Source organism: Lissotriton helveticus, chromosome 1_1, assembly GCF_964261635.1.
Source record: "Lissotriton helveticus chromosome 1_1, aLisHel1.1, whole genome shotgun sequence".
Classification (NCBI taxonomy): domain Eukaryota; kingdom Metazoa; phylum Chordata; class Amphibia; order Caudata; family Salamandridae; genus Lissotriton; species Lissotriton helveticus.
The window spans coordinates 775,708,515-775,732,042 of NC_136057.1; the positions used below are offsets into that span (position 1 = coordinate 775,708,515).

General features: G+C 46.0%; 1 protein-coding gene across 1 annotated transcript in view; it reads right to left on the bottom strand.

Annotated features, from left to right (window-relative positions):
• CAPZA2 (capping actin protein of muscle Z-line subunit alpha 2) overlaps positions 1-23,528 on the bottom strand; it is a 329,387-nt gene that overhangs the window by 1,422 nt on the left and 304,437 nt on the right. The gene's annotated exons all lie outside the window — the stretch shown is intronic.

Here is a 23,528-nt window from a genome sequence, read left to right on the forward strand (position 1 = left end):
AGCTGTATTTTAACGCAAGCGCTCTAAATCTTCATGTGCTTTCCAGGACACTCTTGTGTGCTTCTGCCCAGCTGCTGCACTCTGTGTTGCTGTCTCCCTCATATAATTCCCTTATCATCAAACTCCGCTTTCTCGCCTGCGAGCTTCTGTTCACGTACAGCTTTTTCCATCCCCAACCACATCATTTTTTTATATTTAAATTTGTATTAGTTATTTTGCGGTGGACAAGGTAGCAAAAAGCTGCCAGTCCACACCTTTACAGAAGTGCTTTTACAGTAGTGTCATTTTTAATTTACCAATCCATCTCCGATTGGTAAATAAATTAGATAAAAATGGAACCTGCAACATTTTTTAGGCACACCTTGCTTAATGATGCATGTGTAAAGATGTGGCTACATCACTATACTTTGTCCCCCCCCCCCTTTTGGCCATGCTTTACAGCATCACTAAAATGCACTGACAAAGCCAATAGGTTCCAAGGGCTTTCCCAATGCTTATTTAAAAGGTGTATGTGCATCTCCAGCTGAAGCAGCCCCTTGGTGGAAAAAGGTAAATTAAGTCTGACTTTACTGGTCACTTTAAGGCCTATCCTTAATATCGCTGTGTTGGCCCAAATCATGGAGAAATTAGCTGTCCCAAAGCTCCAAAATCATCTGGATGCTCATAATGGTCTTCCTCTTTTCAAATCAGATCTTTTATTCACGGCACAAAATACCTCAACTGGTAGGATGCTTCTTAATCATACTAAATTGGTCTGCGGCTTGCAATACTATGAATAATTATATGTTGCTGAAAACCTCACTATGGAGCCTCAAGTGAACACTCCTATTATCGAATGGTTTAATTTTTTTAAGCCCTCATGCTCAAAGGGGGAAACTATTCGCTCACGTCGGCTCCAGCGGAGTACTGCAGCGTTCACAGTTAATACCAATTTGCTTTAAAATTTACATGGCCTCCTCAGTTTTGACTTTAAGGACACACAGGAATGGATCCAGTCGATACAACATATTAAATAAGATCTTCGAAGAATAATCCTTCAGGCCTGGAACTTCAACAAGCATTGGCATAGCCAATAGGTCTCACTTTTGAGACCTTATAAGTATTTAGTTATGCAGCCGAATAACCTTGGTGCAACAAAATCAACTGTTGCATGGCTAAACACTTATAAGGTCACAAAGGCGAGACCTATCGGCTATGCCAATGCTTGTTTGTTCCAGTGGTTACTGAAATGAGCCTGACGTTCTACTCGTCTGCAGTTTGCCCTGAGCTGGCGTGGGGAGAAGTCACGCCTGACCATGAAGCTTAATAAAGCCTTTTAATTACAAGCTTAATAGTCCCAGAGCTTCATATTACAACATAATTTTGGCGACGACTTGCCGGCTCAATGACAAAGTCGCAGCGTGAACTTCAAGATCCTGTGAAAGCAGTCAGGAAAACAAACCCATGAAGGAAGGTTGAGAGGAGCACTTGACACCTCCATGAGGATTGTAAAAGACAGTCTGTGGATTTGGTGTCAATGCGCAAGTGCAACAGAAAATGAATGTGGAGCGTCGCTGAAAGAAAGAGGAACTAGCGTGATATGCTGTAAAGTGAAAGAGACACTATGTTTAAGTGTAGCAGGAGGATTGTTTTTTAATAGCGGAAAAAAAGCAAACTTGTGAAAGCGATTAGTTGAGGCGAGCGCAAGACATCCCATCTCTAAAAGTACAATTTTGATATAAAGACCACTGTCACATTGACGCAGTTCGATATTGTGTGTTGCAGCGGAGGCACAGCGCAAGGTAATCAGATACAGTGGGGGAGAGATATAACGAGAGCGGCCGGGAAACTTAAAGTACGGCCGGCCAGCCATGATTAATTAGGGGAGGAGAAGCCGCAGAGCGCACGCTGGGCGAAGCCCTTTGATGTGCTGTGCGGCCGTGAAAAAATGCAATTAGGAGGGAGGGAGGGAGGCTGATGCGCGTGCTTGTTTGGTCACGTGATTCACGTGAACTCAAAGAAAACCGCAGCAAAAAGCCCTTGGTTTGTCAAGCTTTTTGAGCACTTGAATTCTCGCTCCGCTCAATGCGCTTGCGCGCATTGATAGGTCGCGAGACCTAAAAACTGCTAAAGAATATCAAACTTTGGGAGCATACCAATCATGTCACAGCTAGTCGATTGCCAGACTGAGGCCATCTGTTTTGGAGTCCAAGATCGAGCTGGCCGTAGCTCACTACCCCATTCTAATGGTTTTTTTTGTTTTTTTTTTTAAAGAAAAACTAGTATCTACTTCCAAAAGTTTTTTTTTTAAAGTTACTTACCTTAGCACCAATATTTCTGGAGAATACATAATCATCCTGCAGATTACTCCCATCACCTGAAATATCCTTCCTTCGTAGGCTTTTCCAGAAAAGCTTTTCTTCAGCAATGGCACTAGCACCATTAGGCGGAACCATGATGCTTTAGCTGTGACTCTTCCTCAGGACATGACAACACTGGAGTATAACTGGCTCCAATCGGTGTGTGGACAACACCTACAAAACTTTTTCTACACCCCACTATGGCATGCAGAGACGAACTGAGCAAAGCAATGACAGCAGCAAATACAGCACATAAAGTGCACTCCTCATCGAAACAGTAAAGGGTCTGAGGAATCTGCAGGAAAACTACAAAAGGTCTTAGAGGGTACGTAACATTTTCTTCTGATTGATACATCTTCCTGCAGGCGTTTAATGCCTCAACTGTCTAAAGCTGAACACCAACAAGACCGAAATCGTGATCTTTGGGAAGAGCACATTACTGTGGGTCTTCACTTGGTGACCAACAGACCTAGGACTGACACCGAAAACCTTGGACAGCAAACTAGACATGACCACCCAAGTCAATGCCGTCACAGCCTCATGCTTCCATTCCCTGAAGGTACGGAGGAAGATTTTCAAATGGCTTCCACTCAGCAACTGTGAAACCATCACGCACATCCTGGTGCAAGCAAGCTGGACTACAGGAACACCCTCTATGACGGGATCAACAAACACACCAAAAGGCTTCATAACTCAGTGGCCAGTACTACTCTCAACCTCCTATGCTACACTCCCATCTCACCACACCCAAAGGTGCTACAATGGCTCCCCATTCACAAACTAGCACAACTCAAACTCCTCACCCACACTTTGAAGGCACTGCATAACACTGGCTCAGTATACCTCAACAATTGCATTTTCTTTTACAAACCTTTCAGACACCTAAGCTCGACCTCCACTCTTACTTGCACAATTACCATACATAGGGGCAACCAGATCCGGCTGTCAATCCTCCTACAATGCTCCTAAAGTGTGGAACGACTGCCGCCAAACATAAGAGCCTCCTCCTCACTTCTAGAATTCCGCAATAAGCTGCAGACCTGGCTTTTCGAGTAGTCCCACTAGCCCCTATTTGTATCTAGACCCACAGCTGCTCAGCACCAAGAAACCCTCCCGGCTGATAGTGTGCTATACAAAGGTAAGAGTTAATAGATTTTGCTAGGTCCCAACTGTGAACAACACCTAATGCCTGTGGGTGAGAAGAATTGGAAGATGGATATAGGTGGCCCAGAGACCCCATATTTAGGACAAGTAAGAGAAGGCTCAGAGACAGAATCTTAAACTTGACCCGCCAAATGAACAAGATGTCCTTCTTGGGGCGAAAAAGTAAAGGCAGTAGAATCAAATTCCTCTTTCTTCCAGAAGTGGAAATTTGGACAACCATACTTTTTAAAAAAACTTTATTTTCATTTTAACAAACATACACTGCTAGGCAATGAATTGTGACACTTCAGGCACAGTAAAAAGGAATACCATTGAGGTTCAGGTGTATAGGAAGTACAATGCAAAGCATAGATGTGATGTATGGGGATGGGCAGGTACAATCCAAAAATCACAAATATTACAATATAAGGAAAAAAACACCACATCACCAAAGTTAATCCAGATGTAACACATAACGCCCCACTGCAAATGAACAGACAAAATCAAGGAGAGGTGACCATAGCCATATTCATGTTAACTACTTCGCACATCATCTAGGTCAACTCCTCATATTATTCATACTTACAATGGTGTTACACAAAGCATATCGGTCATCATCCCCCACTTCTCCCAAGTGCAAAATACCTAAGATCATAAGTGTTTGATTCAGTATTGCAGTACACTATATCAGTGTGCCATTCTTTTATTGTGGGGACAGGACCCTTCATTCAACGCATTGGTACCCTGTGGCATGCCAGAAGCAAGCCCAAAGCCACCAGGCGCCGGAACGTCTTTGAGACGTCTAACATTACCCAATAGGACCATCAATGGAGTAAATATCAATGACTCCCCAATGACATATTGTAGAGTGTGAAATATCACAAGCCAAAAGTGTTGCACTTCGGGGCAGTACCACACCATGTGCATGAAGGCAGCGATGTTCGGTCCACAACACGAGCACTTGGAATCCTTGCACAAGCCATAGCGAAACAAGCGGACCGGCGGACAATATACCAGATTCAGATATTTCAAATGCATTAGTCTATGACAACCATTTGAGGGGAGGATTTGATGCAACAATAAGCCCACTGTGCTTTGCTAAATTTTATGCTTAAGTCCTCTTGTCAATCACGGCAGGCCCTGGGTACGTCAGGTTATCGGGCCTCTCGTGAAAAAGAATAGAACTTTGCAGTTGCATGCAATGGTGCGGTCGACTGCAAGAGGTAGGTAAGAGCCAGGAGCTGCAATGGCACATCCAATAAAGTGTGTATCATGTGACATGCACTAGAATGTTGAGATTGTGCTAGTATGGACAATGCCTTGTTTCCCGCGCAAACCTGCACTCAGCACTGGAGTACTCAGTTTTAGAAAAAGTCCCACATATATCGTATCCCAAGGTCATGTAGTGCCTCCGCTGCTTTTCCTGCCCCAACGGGAACCATCGACACCACTCCAAGGGGAGTTGTGGAGTCTACAACATAAGTCTTTTTAGCAGGTCCAGCAATTTCCTCCAAAAGCTCCACGATGGTGCCTACAGGATCAATCTCATGGAACCTACACACTGGCCTATCAAATAAATATAGAGACAATGATAGCAGGGACGCCCCATCCTGCTCTAGGCTGAGATGTGGCAAATCCTGGGGCCCATGAAACCAATAATAGGCAAACATACAGTGCAACGACCAATAATAGTCCTTTAAGTCTGGAACGTTGAGTCTACCCATTTCATAAGGTAACGTGAGTTTATCCCAACACACAAGTGGCTTCTTTCCAACCCAAACCAATCTCACTGATATACCACACAGAGTCCGAAAACACATTAGGTAGAAGTATAGGGATATTTAGGAGAAAAAAATTAATCTGGGGAGAATCACCATCTTCATGATAGCTATACGTCCACACAGCGAAAGGGTTAAGGTAAACAAATCCAACCGTCTGCCTCCGTGAGGCGATGTACAGCCTTCTCATAATTGTCGCACAGTACAACCTCTGGACCAGTATGTATTTGAACACCTAAATAATGAACCAGCTCCGTTGTCCAAGTGAGCGGAAACTCCAGTGATACTGGAGTCATAGCAGCGGTAAGCGGAAACATAAGAGACTTGTCCCAATTAATATGTAACCCGGAATGGCCACCAAAGCACACAACCGCTCTGAGGACTGGCAAAAGATTGTGTTCAGTGTCTTGAAAGTATAATAGGGTATCTTCAGCATACATTGATATAAGTATATAATTCGGAAATCGAATACCACAGTGAGAATGGTACTCATGCAACTCACAAGCCAAAGGCTCCACCACCAGCATGAAGAGCAAGGCTGATTTGAGCATCCTTGTTGTGTGCCCCTCATAATAGCCAACAGTGCTGATACCCTACCGTTTCAGTGTATGCGTGCCGTCGGTTCCGTGAAGAGAACCCAGACAAGTTACAAGCCCACTCCCACACATTGGACGACCGAAAACAAACTTCCACTTGACGAGTCAAAAGCTTTTTCTGCGTCTAGAAAAATCACTGCGGCAGGAACATCAGAAAAAATATGTGATGTTACCCATGAAAAGAGTTCGGAGGTGGTGTATGAGAGACCGATTCGATATAAAACCAGACTGTTCAGGTCCCACAATATTGGGAAGCAAAGGCGTCAAACAATTGGCCAAAGCCTTGGCAAAGAGCTTAGTATCCGTGTTTATAAGAGAAAGCAGCCGATAAGAGAAACATTGATCAGCAGGTTTACCCAGTTTAAGCAACATGATGAGTATCGGTTTGCGCACTGTCAGAGGCCTTTGGCCGTCGTGGACCATTCCTTCAAAAAGAGTGACAAGATGTGGTATAAGTTTCTTTGTATGCTGTTTAGAAGGCCACGGTTAGGCCGTCTGAGCCTGGTGCTTTCCCGCTCGGAATGTCTTAACGCAGTAGCAATTTACGTGGGATGAAGAGGGGTCATAAGTCACTCCCGTTGATATCCAGTTAACCACTTCATAGTTATATGCCTTAGTTAGTCGGTTACAGCTTGGTCATTGTGGACAGTATGCGAAGTATAAACATTGGTATAATATTGGCAAAACCGATCTGCCACCTGACCAGACATGTTCTCGGCCAACCTTTTTTAGGGTTTAGCCGAGGACACCCGAGAGGGAGGCGGAGAAACCAAAGAGCACAAGTTCATTGGAGTCCACAACGTCTCCTCGCAGCCTCCGCAGTTCCAAGAAGAAACCGACAGGACAAGCGGGTCCCAGTGTAGAGACGGACTAGTTCTAAATCTTAGCTCAAGGCTACTCAGTCAGGATGAGGAGAGTGTCCTGAATAGCGGCTTAGGATTTGTCTCCACAGCCAATGGTGATGCATTTCAGACGAACTGGGAGTTGGCCAATTTCTTTAGGAAAATTAGGCTACATTTCTTCTTTAAAGACAAGGAAGAGAAGGTAGATAGCATGGACGCCAATACAGGACTCAAACAGAAATCCACTTTTTACCCTCCTACACAAATGGTTCCTCCCCAAGTACTCACATTTGCGAAAGCAGTGAGTAACGACATCTCAGGAATACTTGAAATGGAGCAAAAGAAGTTCATTTTTCGGGAAATTGCAGAACAGATGGGATTGCGCAGCCTTATATCTGATGCCAAAATTACAATCAAACCGGCAGACATAGGCGGTGCCATAGTCATTTTAGATACAGACATCTATTGGTCTGAATGCTTGAGACAACTGGGCAATAGAATTGCTTACCGCCCATTGAAAGAAGATCCGACGGAAAGGATTAAAAATAACATCTCCGTTATGGTAGAAGAAGCATTATGTGAAGGGTGGATCACGGCACAAGAAGCAACATTTTTACAGACAAAACATCCTATAATGCCGTATTTCTATGTCCTACCTAAAGTCCACAAACCCACTAGATCACCAGTAGGGCGTCCGATCATTTCTGGGATCGGGTCTTTGTTGGAACCGTTATCCACATTTGTGGATCATTTTCCAAGACCTATAGTAAAAGAAATGCCTGCCTATTTACAGGATACGAAAGACTTGTTCAGACTACTGCCGGATATAGAGTTTAATCAAGAGACAGATGTACTTGTATCTTTGGACGTGGTGTCATTATATACTTCGATTCTGCAAGACGAAACATTGACCACTATTACATCACTCTTAGAAGAAAGATTTGAACTCTATAACACCAGTGTCCATCATGGCCTGTGCGCAGATCGCCATGAAGGATAATTTCTTCAAATTTGAGGATACCATCTACCTCCAAACAGCAGGTACTAGCATGGGGGAGCATTTTTGCACGTACTGAATGTCAATAATCCCTTCCACAGAATCTATATACCTATGGAGGCGTTATATTGATGACATTCTTGTCATATGGCGAGGGGACACAGCAAGCATCCACGTTTTCCTTGCCTGGCTGAACGGACGAAATAATTTCTTGAAGTTCACGGTAGAAATGGACAAACATAAGCTGTTAATTGTAACCTCCGCAAATGGTCTGGAAACAGAACTTTATACCAAACCAATGGCCAGAAACTCCCTCTTGAGTTATGAGAGTCCTCACCCTAGGGCATTGAAAGATAATCTCCCGTGTGGTCAGTTCCTGCGGATACGCAGGAACTGTTCCACAAAAGAAAGTTTTCAGAAACATGCAAAAAACGTAACTTCACAACTAGCAGAAAGGAAATACCCTCTAAAACGGATACACCGCTCAGTGAAACGAGCGAGTAATAACAGAGAAGCCCTGTTAGAACCACCTGTTCCTGAAGGAGTGTCAAGGCTGACCTTTGTCAACACCTTTAGCACAGTGTCAAATGAAGTGAAAAAAACAAGTGCGAAAACACTGGAAAATACTGAACATTGGAGGGGAATGCATACCTGAACCCCTATTAGCCTTCAAGAGGAGCAGCAATTTACCAGATAAATTGGTACACACTAGAACTCGCAATTCCAAAACTCCAACAACTGATAACCTTATGGGGTCTACCTGCAGTGCAGGGCCATTATCCATGTGGTTCTTGCAAAGTGTGCTCACTCACAAAAAAATAGAAATCAGTAGAGATAGGTACAGAGAGACCTTGGATACAAAAGAGTTTTACAAACTACAAAAGCGAGGGTGTGGTATATCTAATAACATGACCCTGCAAATTGAAATATGTGGGGATGACAACTCGGAAAGCCAAACTGAGAATCATGGAACACATGAGCACTGTGAGATGTAAAAAACAAGCAACACAACTCACATCTCACTTTCTGGAGCTGAACCCTCGCTCTGATGATTTTGAATGGACAATTTTGGAACAGCCCTCGATCCCTGAACACGTGACTGATACATCTAAATTTTTACTGCTCAGTGAACAGAAATGGGTATTTAGGCTCAAAAGTGACAAAAGGGTCTCAATGATTCAATCCCTTGGACCCTATTATAATTGGATTTGGGCATGATGTCTGGGACTATACAGATGTAAACGACATGGACTGACACCAATCGTTTATAGATATTACTTATCTTAATAATATCTTCATGTCCATTTAGTAACATCTGCAATTGTAAACCATAATGACATGGGATCATTAGTGGAGTTACTACCACCACTAATAGCTGTCTGATCCTGCATGCTATATCTAAGCAGGACCACATAATTGTATTCTAACTGGATTCCTTATGATCCACGTAATTGCAAGATCATTACAAATAAGAGTTCCTTGTAAATACTAGTAAATGGGAATTATCTTTATATCTTTATATTTCTAGTCAATAATGGCAGCTCTTTACAACTCGGCAAAATATGTCTTTCCTCGTGTTCATTTTCCCGTATTAATATTCTTGAAGGTGTTGGGGCTAGTATTTATAAGAATCAGTCCTACCAGCTGAACATATCAACAGAGAGCGCACTGACCATAAGTAGTCTTGAACGAGACATATAACTTTCGTCGCAGAAAGCAACATGGTTTAAACACTACATTTCCCATGAGCAGCACACATAACGCGATATGATGCGAGATGGGGTCATCGCGTTGGCGCCCGGGAACGTTCTACACGGAAACGAACAGAGAGCCGGTTGTTTACTCTTCTTTAAAAGAATGGCGACCACTATCGGTACCTCCCCGGCGGCACAGAAGACAGCCAGAGGTACCGACGGGCAGGTAAGAGCTCGCGACAACATTTCACATTAATGGCGACTGCATGACAGCTAGATCGCATTAGTTGGCCTCAGCGCAAAAGATTGTTTAACAAACGGTTTGTTCTTTCGCGTGGTGCAGCTGAGGCTGTACGGAGGACCCCTCTTCTCTTATAAAACATTGGTGGGGAATCCAGTGATTGCGTAGTGCTTTGTGGGCATTACGATGTTTTTTAGTGGCCTTGGATAAAGGATCACTTTTATTCTTGGAACTCCCTTCACTAAAATGTACGAACAAATAAAGCTTTTATTTTTTTGTTGCAGAGTTTTATATAGCGCGAACTAGACCCAATCCGAATCAGGTAGAGCGCTTTACATATTTTCCAGTTACGTTACATGAGGATACACTTTCATTTTTAAGCAAGGGGAGATTAAGTGATTTGCCCAGAATCACAGGAGGTTTTGGCGTCGTTACCGAGACTCAAACCCAGATCTCCAGGTCCGAGGTAGAGCGCCCTAGCCGTTAGGCCAACTCCTCTCCCCTTGTGAGGGTGAAAGATAGAAATCAACAAAGGAGAGGGTATTTCACCATGTAGGTGTGGAAGGAACTCCTGGTCACCTGAACTAGATATAACACAACAAAAAGGGGGGGCGTGGTTTCGGCGCTAATGGGGACGGAGGCGTGAGCCAGGAGCTCCGTGCCTGAACCCACCATTTATCCGCATAATTATCCTGCCTGCAGCTCACAACACTGGTGGACGTGTGGGAACGCCAGGGGAACATCCCCGGCTACTCGCAACCTCGGCGGAAGGCTCTGCTGAGCTACCGGAGTCGAGCAAAGTGCCGGGGACGACTGACGGTCCACCAGATGGCGGACGGTATCGGAGGACGGCAGTGACCCGGAGCCGGAGAGCCAGCTGCCGAGGACCCAGGGCCCAAGACACGAGGGGCGCTGGCCGTCTGAATCGACGAGTGACCGGAAACCTGGCTGCCGGAACGGGGGGAATACCCCAGCTGAATGCGGGGAGCCGGAGTTTGCCGGAGAGCGGACGGCTTGAGAGTGGACTCAAGATGGCGGCCAGCTGCGAGATCGGCTTGGCGGTACGGCCCTGAGCCCCTATTCCGGAGGGCTCTGCGGCTGTAGGAGGCTGGGCGCTGCTGCCACTGTGCACTGCTGCCACTGTGCACGGCGCGGTGGTGGTGCGGCGCTTGCCCCGGGGCAGACGGGGAGTTGGAACACTGCCCAGGGGGTCGAGCGCGGCCAGGATATCACCACGGGCCACCCGCCTGATCGGCACTTGCGCCCTGCAGCAACCTGGAGTGGACGACTGCACTGTGGGACGTGGCGATTGGTACTGGAGGCTCCTGTTCCCCAGTGAGTGAGTGAACGGGGACCTGCACCGGGAATACTACCGGCGAGGGCTGGCACGGGCATACGGTGCTGTATGCGCAGCGAGGGCGACCTCACGGCGGTGTGCATAGACTGTGGGAGGACACTGGAGTGCCGTACCTTCTCCTACACGGGCTGATGTTGGAAGGATGAACTATGGTGTGGCAACCAGGGGGGCGACAGAGGACCGGTCGATAACCATCTGATGACCCGCAGCGCTCGTGCGGGCGGTACCCTGTGAACATTGTATTTACGCGGCTGGTGGCAGACGGTGCGGTGGGGCTCGCAGGATAGCATAGACACTGTAGTGGGGGGCGATTTTTGCGGTGACGGTACCCGTGCCCTGCCACCGTGCCCTGATGAGCGAAGGCTACATTGAGAGGTCGTTGAAAGCTTCTGGGTTGCGGGCTGATAGTGGACTCTGCTCTGAGCGCTCTGTGGACCCGCTGGGCCCATTTGCACTGTGAGCTCCCCTGCACATGAGCCCCTGTGGCAGGAGACAGCAAAGTGGTGACGAGAGGTGAAGACGACCACTGGTGAACAGAGAGAACGCAGGGTGTCCGCTAGGACCTGAGCGCATTGCCAACAGGGTGGGCACGGCCAAGGGGTACCGGAGGATTTCTTGCCCGTATACCTGTGCCGGGGCGAGATAACTGGGGGCCCTGGGGGCTGCAGATACAGCTGACCTGAAGTGGGTCGCTGGTGGGCACGGGACTGTGCGTCCTGGCAGAGACTGAAAGTCGCTACTGACTGTGTAAGCCCGGACGATCGCCGGGTGCTCCTGGGAGCGTAAACAGCTCTTTCCTGAGGAGTGAACGGACTTTATAGACCATAATGAAACCGATGGCTGGAGCGGGCGATACTGGCGCTCAGGCGGACGCACAAGCCGGCGGAGGAAGCGATGAAGGCTCAGGAGTGGAACGTAGGCTGAATGAACGGTTGGATAAAATCCTGGAGGCGATCACGGCATCCAAGGAGTCCTTACATAATGACATCACAGGTTGCGACGGGGCTGGGACTCCTGAGAGCCGACCACTCGAAGTTGGTGGACAGGGTGAAAGAGACGGAGTTGGTGACTCAAGACCTGAAGCCGGCAGTGGTGACAGTGGAACGCAAATTGGAGGATGCCCTGCAACGCCTGACGACACTGGAGAAGAGGACCGAGGATGCAGAAAGTTGCAATCGATGGAACAACGTGAGAGTGGTCGGCTTACCGGAGAAAGTGGAGGTGACGGACATGGTGGCATACTTGGAGAACTGGTTCCGAACGCAGGTTGCCCCGGAGGGCCTTTCCCCTTTTTTCACGCTAGAACGAGCGCACAGGGTCCCGGCCAAGCCACCCTTGCAGGGCCGCCCACCTCGACCTGTGGTCGCTAGAGTCCTTCATTTTAAAGATATGTTATGTTATGTTAAAATCAATTTGTAGAGCGCTCGTACGCCCGTAGGCTTCATGGCGCTATAGGAAAAGTGAAGAATCCGTCCAACATAACACTGAGCTAACAATGGCTAATGGTAGGCTTGAGAGAACAACCAAGTTTTTAATCCCTTACGAAAGGTGAGTAGATCCTTACTCTGCCTAATCGGTAAGGGGATGGAGTTCCACAATGAGGCTGCTAGATGGCGAAAGCAGCAGCCTCCCTGTCGCTTCCTTTTAAAGCGAGACACCTCCAGTAGGGATTTTTGCGCAGAGCGCAGGCTTCTGGTGGGTATATATTTGGAAGTCAGACAACGAATAAAGGCAGGGCCTTTATCTTGTGTGGCCTTGAAGGTGATACAACCTGCTTTAAAAGCTATGCGCTGGGAAATCGGAAGCCAGTGTAGCTTTTCTAGTCCTGGTTTAATAGAAGACCATTTTGGCTGTTGTAGAATAAGTCTCGCCGCCTGATTCTGGACAAGTTGAAGTCTCTTCAACAGGCCCACTGGAAGTCCCAAGTAGACACTGTTGGAATAGTCCAGGCGGGACATGACCAAAGCAATAGTAACCTGGATTAAGGCAGACTGGGTGAGGAGGTGAGCAATTTTTTTTATTTTCCTCATTTGGAAAAAGCTAGCTGAGACCACGGCGCCCACCTGAGTTTTTAAGGATAGGTCCGAGTGGAGCGTGATGCCTAAGCTCTTTACCGCAGTGGACCTTACAGGGGGGATGCCCGGGTCTGCTGGCCAGAAGTTAACACTCCAGCTGGATAAACTGTTCCCGGGCAAAAGTAGTTCTGTTTTGCCCGGGTTGAGTTTTAGATGGTTTTCGTTCATCCAGCATTGGATGTGTTTCATGGTGTTCTGAAATTCGGACACAGCATCAGAGATGTTCAGATGAAATATTAGCTGTAAATCGTCCGCGTAGTTGAACACCGTGACTTTAAACTTCTTAAGGGAATAAAGAAGAGGGCGGAGATAAAGGTTAAATAATAAGGGGGATAATGACGACCCCTGCGGAACTCCACAGGTGGACGCATGCCTAGTGCCTGTAAAGCTACCCAGTTGAATTGCCTGAGTCCGGCCCTCAATAAAGGATGTAATCCAGCTCAACGCTGGTCCTCTCAGGCCGGCCTGTTCGACACGGTTGAGCAAGATGTCATAGTCAACCGTGTCGAACGCAGCCGAGAGGTCAAGCAGCACCAAGGCTTGATGTGAATCAAGATCCGCATTGGCTCTAAGGTTGTCCTGAACCGCCAGGATCACCGCCTCTGTTGAGTGACCCGGGCGGAACCCCGCTTGATTAGGCTCCAAGTAGTTGGTGGTCTCGATGAAATTAGAGACACTCTTAGAGACATGAGCCTCCAGCACCTTTGAGAGGTAGGGCAGCAGGGAGATAGGTCTATAGTTTGTAAGATCCAAAGGATCCTTCCCTTGTTTTTTTACCAAAGGTATAAGGAGCGCTTTTTTAAAATCTGTGGGGACTCTGCCTTGTCTTGTGGAAAAGTAAATTTTGCCATGTTCTGTGTCCCTACGCCTCATCCATCATATGTTATGTGTGCATGACCAATATGCATATGTTATTCCCCATGTCCGATTAATGACGCAATTCCAGTTGTGTCCACCTCTAGTTTGTTAGTTTCCAGTCCTCGTGAATACTACGAATATCAGGCCTATGTAAAGTTATGTTGCCACGTTTCCCAGTGTGCACGTTATTTCATTATAAAGTCCCCGTTTCCAGGCCTCAACAGGGCCCGGACCACAGATTCAGCTCCTGTCTCCTGAAAGCCTCGCTGAGGAGCGATACAGCCCCCACCTGTATCCTCGACCCTTCACTTACTTCCTGCCTCGCAGTGCCCGGTGCAGCTTGGCTCTGCCTCTGAGTCTGCCAAGAGTATGTTATGATTCCAGCTATCAGTTCAGTCCTCCTTCTCTGCATTCCTGAGCTACTGAACTGCATCAATAGTTTCCGTCATTGTCTAGCCTTTTCGGCTCCACGTTAGAGAAATACTGTATTTAATGGTCATTTAATATTCTTCATCACGCACTACATGTAGAATAATGCATGGTCCAGTCTTAGAGTCAAGTTAGCTTCTCCCCTCATGACTCCTAGTTTATATCAACATGTTCCCTAAACATCAGATACTAGATAGGGTTTAGGTACATGTCGCTCCGACCCTCCAGACTCTAGTCTCTGCTCCTAGCACAGAGTTCGTAGCCCCCAGCTTCTCCTAGTAACACGTCATTGCCAGTTTTCGCGCACCATTAGGTTAGAGGTCCCGGCTCCTTAGGTAGCCCCCTCCAATGTTTCCGCCCCATTCATGACATATTCTGTTACGTTTGCACCACATGCCTAAGTATACTCCCAGTTACACCTCTTTTTACTGTTATCTTTCGCGACTGCTACGCGTCACGCCTTCTGCTCCACCCACTGCTACGCCTACTGCAATGTAATGCTATGTGTTTGCGCTATGTATATAAGTTGATGTATTGTTATTAAAAGTTAGCGCGCTCATCCCAGACCAAGCCCCAGCAGCTGCTGGGTCATCCTATGCAGGTTGTCCTGATCCTGTCCTTATGCTGTAATAAACCTGCAGAAACTCCTACTACCTCGAATCTTGACTCTTATTTTATTGAGCTATCTGTTATTCATTCATTCATCCAAAAATAGATCCGGTATTATTTATTTATATACCACATAATGGCGCCCGAATAGGGACTTGCCCTTTCCCCACGCGTCGGTGAAGCCACGCCGACCCCCTGACCCTCTGCAGCCGTGACGGAACCATACCGGCCACGTGCAGATATTTCTGCTTCAAGTATCCCTCAGGCCCACGGAGGAGACGGAGGAGGCGGTCCAGCATCCGAACGAGACGGTGGAGGAACGCGGCGAGTCCCGACCAGAGCCCAAGCCGAGAGTCCAAGGTCCGAGGTATCCGGAGGCCCACCCGTAACTGAAGTCCGAAGTCCGAAGTTCGTCGTCGTAGCAGTCCAGTCCCGTCCAAGGCTTTCCGTTCCGTGCTGCCCGGTGAGTACCATTGCTGGGGTAGTATCTAGACAGGACCAATCTAAATTGACTCCTGGTCCGTGGGTTGGTGGTGCCCAGACTCACAAACGAAGTGTTCACCTAGGTGGATACGGGTCTTGATGCGTCCCTTTATGGGACCGGTATGTTCCGTACTGTTACAGCAGTGCATCCAGTAATTCTAGTCTGTTCCGTTCTCGAGACATTCTGTTCTGTTCTGTTCTCAGTATTCCAGGTAATATTCTGTTCGAACTGTTATTTATAATGTTGTTTAATGTCTTTCCAATGTCATGGTATGCCTGAATTGTTTTCCCAATTGTTATTGTTCTTCGTGTATTGTATTGTGTTCCGATTCAAGTTTACAATGCCGCTCTTTTCCAAGTTACGTCAGTTAAAAACTAGAAAGGGTTTATTAGAAGAAGCAGTTCCTGTTCCGCCTAGGGACAGTCCAGGTCACTTTATGTATCAGAAACATGGCATAAGCGCCATAATGTATCTAGAGTTATGGGTAGAGTATACCAAACAGTTAGAAGAAAAGTATAGATGGCCCGTATCGGGTACATGGGATGCCGAATGTATTATGCGAGTAGAAGAAGCATTATGGAAAAAGAAAGCCAGACAGTCACAGAAAGATGCCATCGAGTTATGGCGCAAGGAAGCTCATAGAAGAACGGAAAAGGAAGTCAGAAAGTCAGAGTTAAGTAGAGAATCCCAAGAACGAGCCCAAGAAAGAGAATTAATCGAGATAGGTGAACAAGTCAAAGCCGAACAGTCAGACAGACAGAGGCATGCCCTTATTAAGGGTATGTATCCTCTCCTTGCCGAAGGTTTGCCAAAAGCGACCCCAGAGGCATCCAGTAATTTCCCGCCGCCATTAGTTCCGACCAAGCTAAGCCGAACAGTCAGACAGACAGAGGCATGCCCTTATTAAGGGTATGTATCCTCTCCTTGCCGAAGGTTTGCCAAAAGCGACCCCAGAGGCATCCAGTAATTTCCCGCCGCCATTAGTTCCGACCAAGCTACGTCACAAACAGACCGCAGCTGATATTTTTATTTCGTCCTATTTGGACGACACAGTCCCCGAATATGCAAATCCTGTTCGCGCTCCGCCAGTCCCTGTAAATCAGGCACTTCCTGCTCCTCCAGACACCGGGGTGCCCTTAACAGCTCCCCCGGCCCAGTCCGCCATACAAGTCCAGCCCACGTTACAATTACCGACCCTGCCAGGACGAAGAATGTCAGTCGACGATTCCAGTTTAGGGGCCGCGGGAGGAGGTCTTCCTCAAACCCCGCCGCCACACAAGCGTTTAACATTACTCGAATTACATGCTCAAGCGTTACAGCGTACGCCCAAACATCAGTCTGTTACAGAAATCAGGCAAACCCTTAACGAATGTGTCTATGATCCAGTTCCAGGCGAATATAATATGGTTTTATATTCCTTACGTGTAAGGAGAGTGACCGAGTATCTAGTCACCTTGCCGAATATGAAAGAAGATCTAGACAGAATATATCGTTTCATCCGTACAGGGGATGATCCAGAAAGTATTGGCGAGATTATGTCTCAAAGGAAAGCCGAGATTCAGCTCATGATATTAAAGTTCCTGATCAATTGTCTAATAAGAGAACAAGATTACCCGTCTAAAGATCCCGCCGAAATGAGAATCCTGACAAGGTGGAGTGATAATATAGCCGAGGGTAAGCACAAGACCATTAGTGCTATGGAGAGTATGTACAAGAAAATCCGTAAAGAGATAGTAAAGATACACGAACAGCGTAAAGCAGCACAAGTAAGCGAGAAAGAAAGTATCTCTGATCCTGAAGAGGAAGACGAGAATCCCGCCAGAATAGCGTATGTAGGAAAATCTAGATTTCCAGATCGCCATTTACGTCTAGAACACAAGTCTATTTTTCATCATCCAGCACCAGAACTAGGTTCTCTAGAACAAGTATTTCAAGCTACCGATCACATTCTGAAATCACGAATCGGTTACAGTGAATTAAGTACTATGCATGAACAAGAACTAGCCCGATCAGCAGTCCGATGGATTACTGATTGTACCACTTTTCCAGACAAAATAGTGGCACAAATGTTTCTGAAACTGCCCCCAGCCGAGCAACGACTGGTGGGTATGTATATGATTCAGCACCTCATTACTTTGTATGAGGGTCAACATTCTGATCCAGGTCCGTTGCATGATATCCTGAACGAGTTACTCCAGTATAGATGGAGAGGTCTAGGTACCGATTTAATTAGTGTCATTCTAGAACAGCGCCACAAATATAGAACGTTTCTGAACCCGCATTTTGTTCATGTCTCACCCCCAGAAAGTAAATCATTCTACATAGACAGACAGAATCCGTTACGAGAAGTCCACCCAGTCCAAGGGGCGGGTGGCGTAATGCAACGAGTGTTTGTATACACTCCGATTTCAAAGATGGAACTTCTTGAAATGAAGAAATTAATTCCCTGTCATGACAAAGATCCAGCCGGGTTCCATAGAGAATTAAAAGACATGCTCCGTATGGGAGAATACACTTACCCAGATATCATTAAAATGTTAAAGGTCCTGTTACCCGCAGGGGTATATGAAAAGTTAAAAGAAAAAGAATGGGAGGTGGGAGAGAAAAAGATCGACTGGGCAGCTCTAGAAACTGAAGACAAGGCACGAGTACCAGGTACCGGTCTTGGAGATAAATGTAAAGAATTACCAGAATTATTGATTCAAGTTTTACCCAGATTATTGACAACTAGGAAGGAAGACTGGGATGCAATCTCAGCCTGTAAACAGAAACAAGATGAAGATATTAGTGATTTTTATTCTAGATTTGAGAAATGTTTCAGTATTAATAGTGGTCTCAAGACAAGTAGTGAGTCATACCCTCACCTTTTTGTTACTAAATTAGTCGAGAATTCAAGTCCACAAATTAAAAATCGAGTTTTGAAAGTCGAAAGCACCTGGCAAGCAAATACTCCGTCCCAGATGCTCCAGATGCTCCAGTATCACCAAAATAGAATCAGGGAAGAGCAAGAACACGAGAGAAAACGTATGAAAGACACGAAAATGAAAGTGCTAGTTGCACAATCTGTTCCTCAAGACAGTCAGAAGAGGGGTCCAAATCAAGCCAGTCATCCTGCAGCTCCCGTTAAAGGGAACTGCAATTATTGTAAACAGCCAGGTCATTCTATAAACGAGTGTGCAGTTCTGAAACACAACATAGCTACTGGTAAGACTAAAGAAAGACCACGTCCGCCTAGACAAGAACAAGTTTCACAGATTCCTCAGTCACAGAATGCACAACAGACAGTTCCCGCACCGCAGCCTATTGCTGCAACACAGCACGTTACATCGCAGATGTACCAGTATGCACAGTCCGAGTATCCAGAGTACCAGTCATATTCATGAAACAGCCTAGAGAGGGAGGTAGGCTTGCCTCTCATCGAGATACCTGTAGATCAAGAAGGTCCCTATGTTCACAGTCAAGTATTAGGGAAAGACAGAAAGTTTCTGATCGATACAGGGGCAAGTAGGACCACAATTAGTCATGCCGAAGTTCCAGGGGCTCCGCTCTCAGGCTCAAGAAATGTTTCCCTTGGATTTTCAGGAAAGCCAATAGTTAATGAGATATCAAAGCCAGTTACTCTAGAAGTAGGTCCATTGTCCCGCACTACTGATCTGTTACTTACTAAGTCATGTCCAGAAAATCTATTAGGCATTAAGACACTGAAAGAATTAGGTGCAGTTATTTGCTGTTCCCCAGAGGGAATACGTCTGTTCCTACGTGACTTTAAGGGTCACTATGTATTACGAGATTTTGATTCAAGATTGTCTAATGTTCCACAGCACTTATGGGCGCAAGGTCCAACTGATGTAGGTTACATGCAAATCACACCCCATCGTGTGACTCTCAAACCAGGTGTAGTGTTACCCCGAATCAGACAGTACAGATTGCCACCCGAGGCTGTAGCAGCCTTATCCAAAATTATAGACGAGCTCATGGCTCAAGGAGTAGTTGTAGAAACTGACTCCAATGTATGTAATTCTCCGATCATTCCAGTCATGAAACGTACTGATCCGAATGCACCCCCAGTATATCGATTAGTGATTGATTTACGAGAGCTTAACAAATGTATTATTCCTCAGTATCCAGTTGTCCCAGATATTTCATCCCTGTTAACTGCTATTGATTCCGAAGCCATGTTTTTCACTGTCATAGACCTCAAGAATGCATTTTTTAGTGTTCCGATTCATCCAGACAGCCAGTTTCTTTTCGGATTTTGTTTAAATGGAAGGAGCTATATGTTTACACGCGCTCCTCAAGGTTTCACAGAAAGCCCTAGTATTTACAGTCAAGCACTCAAGAGACAACTAGACAATATTCACATGCCAACTGACACTGCCCTGCTCCAGTATGTCGATGATCTCCTGATCACAGCCCGTTCTGAACGTGCTTGTGAGCGAGCATCCCTTACAGTCCTGTATTTTCTAGCCGAGATGGGGCATAAGGTGTCACCTTCGAAGCTTCAATTCTGTGTCCAGCAAGTGGTATACTTAGGACACTTGCTGTCCAAGAGGGGTAGGCAGTTGACACCCGACCGTATCCAGTTAATAGCGAGTCTTCCCCAGCCCAGAACCCAGAAGGAGGTACGTGCCTTTATCGGCCTTACTTCTTATTGTAGACAATGGATTCCCCAGTATGCATTTCTAGCCAAGCCACTGATACAGTTAACGACACAGGAGGCAGCCGTATCGACTGTCCTCCCTTGGACATCTGAACATACACTTAGTTTCAACGAGTTAAAGAAAGCCCTATGTCAAGCTCCAGTTCTAGCTACACCGAACTACAGTAAGCCTTTTACACTTTTCGTTACTGAACGCGAAGGTACAGCATTATCTGTTCTCACACAAGATCAAGCAGGACAATACAAGCCCTGTGCTTATTTTTCGAGCACATTAGATCCAGTCGCCCAGGCGTTGCCTGCGTGCCTCAAGTCAGTTGCAGCCACAGCACTAGCTATCAGACAAAGTGATTCCATAGTTTTAGGACATTCCCTGACAGTACAAGTCCCACATTCCGTGGAAGTTCTTTTAAACCGAACACAAACACAGCACTTGACAATTGCACGTTTAACAGGTTATGAATTGACACTGTTCCAGCCACACATAGAAATTAGACGCTGCAACGTTCTGAATCCTGCTACACTGTTACCATCAGTTAGTTTAAATCCAGACCCACATGACTGTGTGGAAGTAGTTAATATTACGACAAAGCCAAGACAAGACCTGACAGACATTCCGTTACCAGATCCTGACCTGACACTTTATGTGGATGGTTCATGTATGAGAACTAGTACAGGAGAACTAGTCGCCGCGTATGCAGTGACTACTGACACTGAAGTTATTGAAACACACCGTATTGATACCCTGTCCGCTCAAGCAGCAGAGCTAGTCGCTCTGACACAAGCCTGTATACATGCCAAGAACCTGAAAGTTAATGTTTACACAGATTCACGTTACGCATTCGGAGTTGTACACGACTTCGGAGTGCTCTGGCAGGAGAGAGGTTTCATGACTTCTCATGGAACCAAGATTCAGCATGGTCTCCTTATTCAAGCCCTGTTAGATGCCATACATTTACCGACATCCATTGCTATCATGAAATGCAAAGCACATACGAAAGTTACTGACATTATTTCCCAAGGTAATGATCTAGCAGACCGCACAGCCAAGCTTACAGCACAGACTCCAGACATTCCAGTTAATCAGACACATACTCCAGATCCGATTACATGCATGACAGTTAAGGACCCTACACAAGATGTCATAGATATCCAGTTACATGCTACTCCCAATGAAATCAAGAAATGGTCTGAACAAGGAGGGGTCCAGACAGATCAAGGATGGTTAACGAAGGGTAGAGCCACATGGTTTCTCCCCGATTCTATGGTTCAAGTCATTATTAATACCGCACATAGTCCAGCACATTTAGGAGAAAAAGCTATGTTAGACAGTATCCAGAACATTTGGTTCAACAAGCATTTACGAGCTGCAGCCAAGCAGAAAGTCCGTACCTGTATGATATGTTGTCAGTTTAATCCAGGAAAAAGTGTCCCGGTGGAACAAGGTGGTTTCCAGCCCCCTGACCACCCTTTTGAGGTCCTCCAGATGGATTATATTCAGATGGAGCGATGTCGAGGTTTCAAGTATGTCCTTGTAGTTGTATGCGCTTTGTCCAGGTGGACAGAAGCATATCCAGTCCCAGATTACACAGCCGCGACCACTGCCAAGCAGTTGGTTCGTGAATTCTTCCCTAGATATGGACTCCCTAGAGTCGTATATTCTGATAACGGTCAGCCATTCTCATCTGAACTCATGAAGCACGTTTCCCTGTTGTTAGGGTACCAGTGGAAGTTCCATTGTGTACGCCATCCTGAAGCAGCCGGTCTCGTAGAGAGACATAATCAGACCCTGAAAATCCGTATTGCAAAAATTTGTAAAGAAAAAGGTGTGGACTGGCTAGTAGCTCTGCCAGTCGCTTTGTTTTATATGCGCATGGTCGCACATTCCAGATCAGGTCTATCCCCGTATGAGGTCGTATTCGGCCGCCCCCCTAACATGTGGGGTACTCCTAGACCCCGAAGTATTACCGATGTTTCATGTAATATGCTGACAGATTACCTAGCTTCCTTGATGTCTGCCCTCAACTCATGTCGTTCACAGGTTGCTGCCGCCTTTCCAGACAATACCGAGGTGGCACCGCACGAGATCGTTCCAGGCTCCTTGGTGATGATCAGAAATTTTGACAGATCAAGTCCGCTGGAACCACGTTGGAAGGAGCCACGTCAGGTCCTCCTCACCACCCGTACCGCCGTCAAGTTGGAAGGCAGAAAAGGATGGATCCACCTGTCTCATGTTAAACTTTTTAAAGGACTGAAATCCGTTTCTAAAAACATTTCCCAGGATTCGAAAGACTGCCAGAATATTGCTCTTAAGGACTGTCCCGCACAAGACATTATTACAACCCCTCCCTTGTTAGAGAAAACTCCGCAGCAGGAGTATAAGTTAAAGCTCAGGTCTAGTAAAATAAGTCAGTCAGTTTGATTGTATAAGTCCTCCCCTAGGTGAAACGGTTAGACTGTTTCTGACATGTATAAAATAGACCCCCATAGTGAGAGAGTCAGTCGAAGTTCAATCAGATGTATCATTTTTCTGAGTTTCATATTATTCATCAGCATAATGATTTCCGGCACCAGCTATGCATTCTATCTGTATTTTCCAGTTCCTCATGTAAATATGTCTGCTAATGCTACAGTAGAGCACACGTTTAGTGATCTGCCTCCTCACGAATATTCTTACCGCCTCGCTATGCGCAACAACACATTTATCCGTGAATAATGTAACATTATTCACACCAGACCAGCAATGCCACTAATTGTTGGGTGTGTGGTCGACTCCCCCCTTTCCAGACACCGAAGGGAGTTCCTGCCACTGTTTCCTTATCCATTCTCACATAATGGTTCATGTGGAGCATGGTCCACGTTAACGTCATCCTCAACAGATATGTCTTTTCTTAACAGTACATGTTTCTCAGACAAGCAAGGTTTCCCCCACAGAACAGGTTTAGATCTAGAAAATGAAGTATATAATTTAGGTAATTATTCGTCGAATTTCATGGTCCTGAATGTTCAGTCTGATACTACTCCAGACTTACCTGCTATTTCAGTACTACCTGTCAAAGGCGAATTATGTGTCCGTAGTTATGGTTCCATACATGTAGGTCATAGTGAATGTACTACTGTTATCCAGTATAGTGACAATAGGAAATCTGTTTTCAAAGCTTCACGTCATTCCTATTTTATTTGTGGTCAGACCGCATATGTCCGTCTGCCCCTCGATTGGGAGGGAACCTGTTACATTGCTTTCCTACTGCCACCTGTTTTCCTAGCCCCATCTGATTATCACAGAAACACACATCTAGTACACATTAGACATAGAAGGGAGTCCCCAATTGTCGATTATACTGAAACTACTCTAGAACAGTATACAGATTTCAATAAAGGTTTCTTCTTCTTTGTAGGACCTGTCCAGAATAGTAAACTAATCCGTAG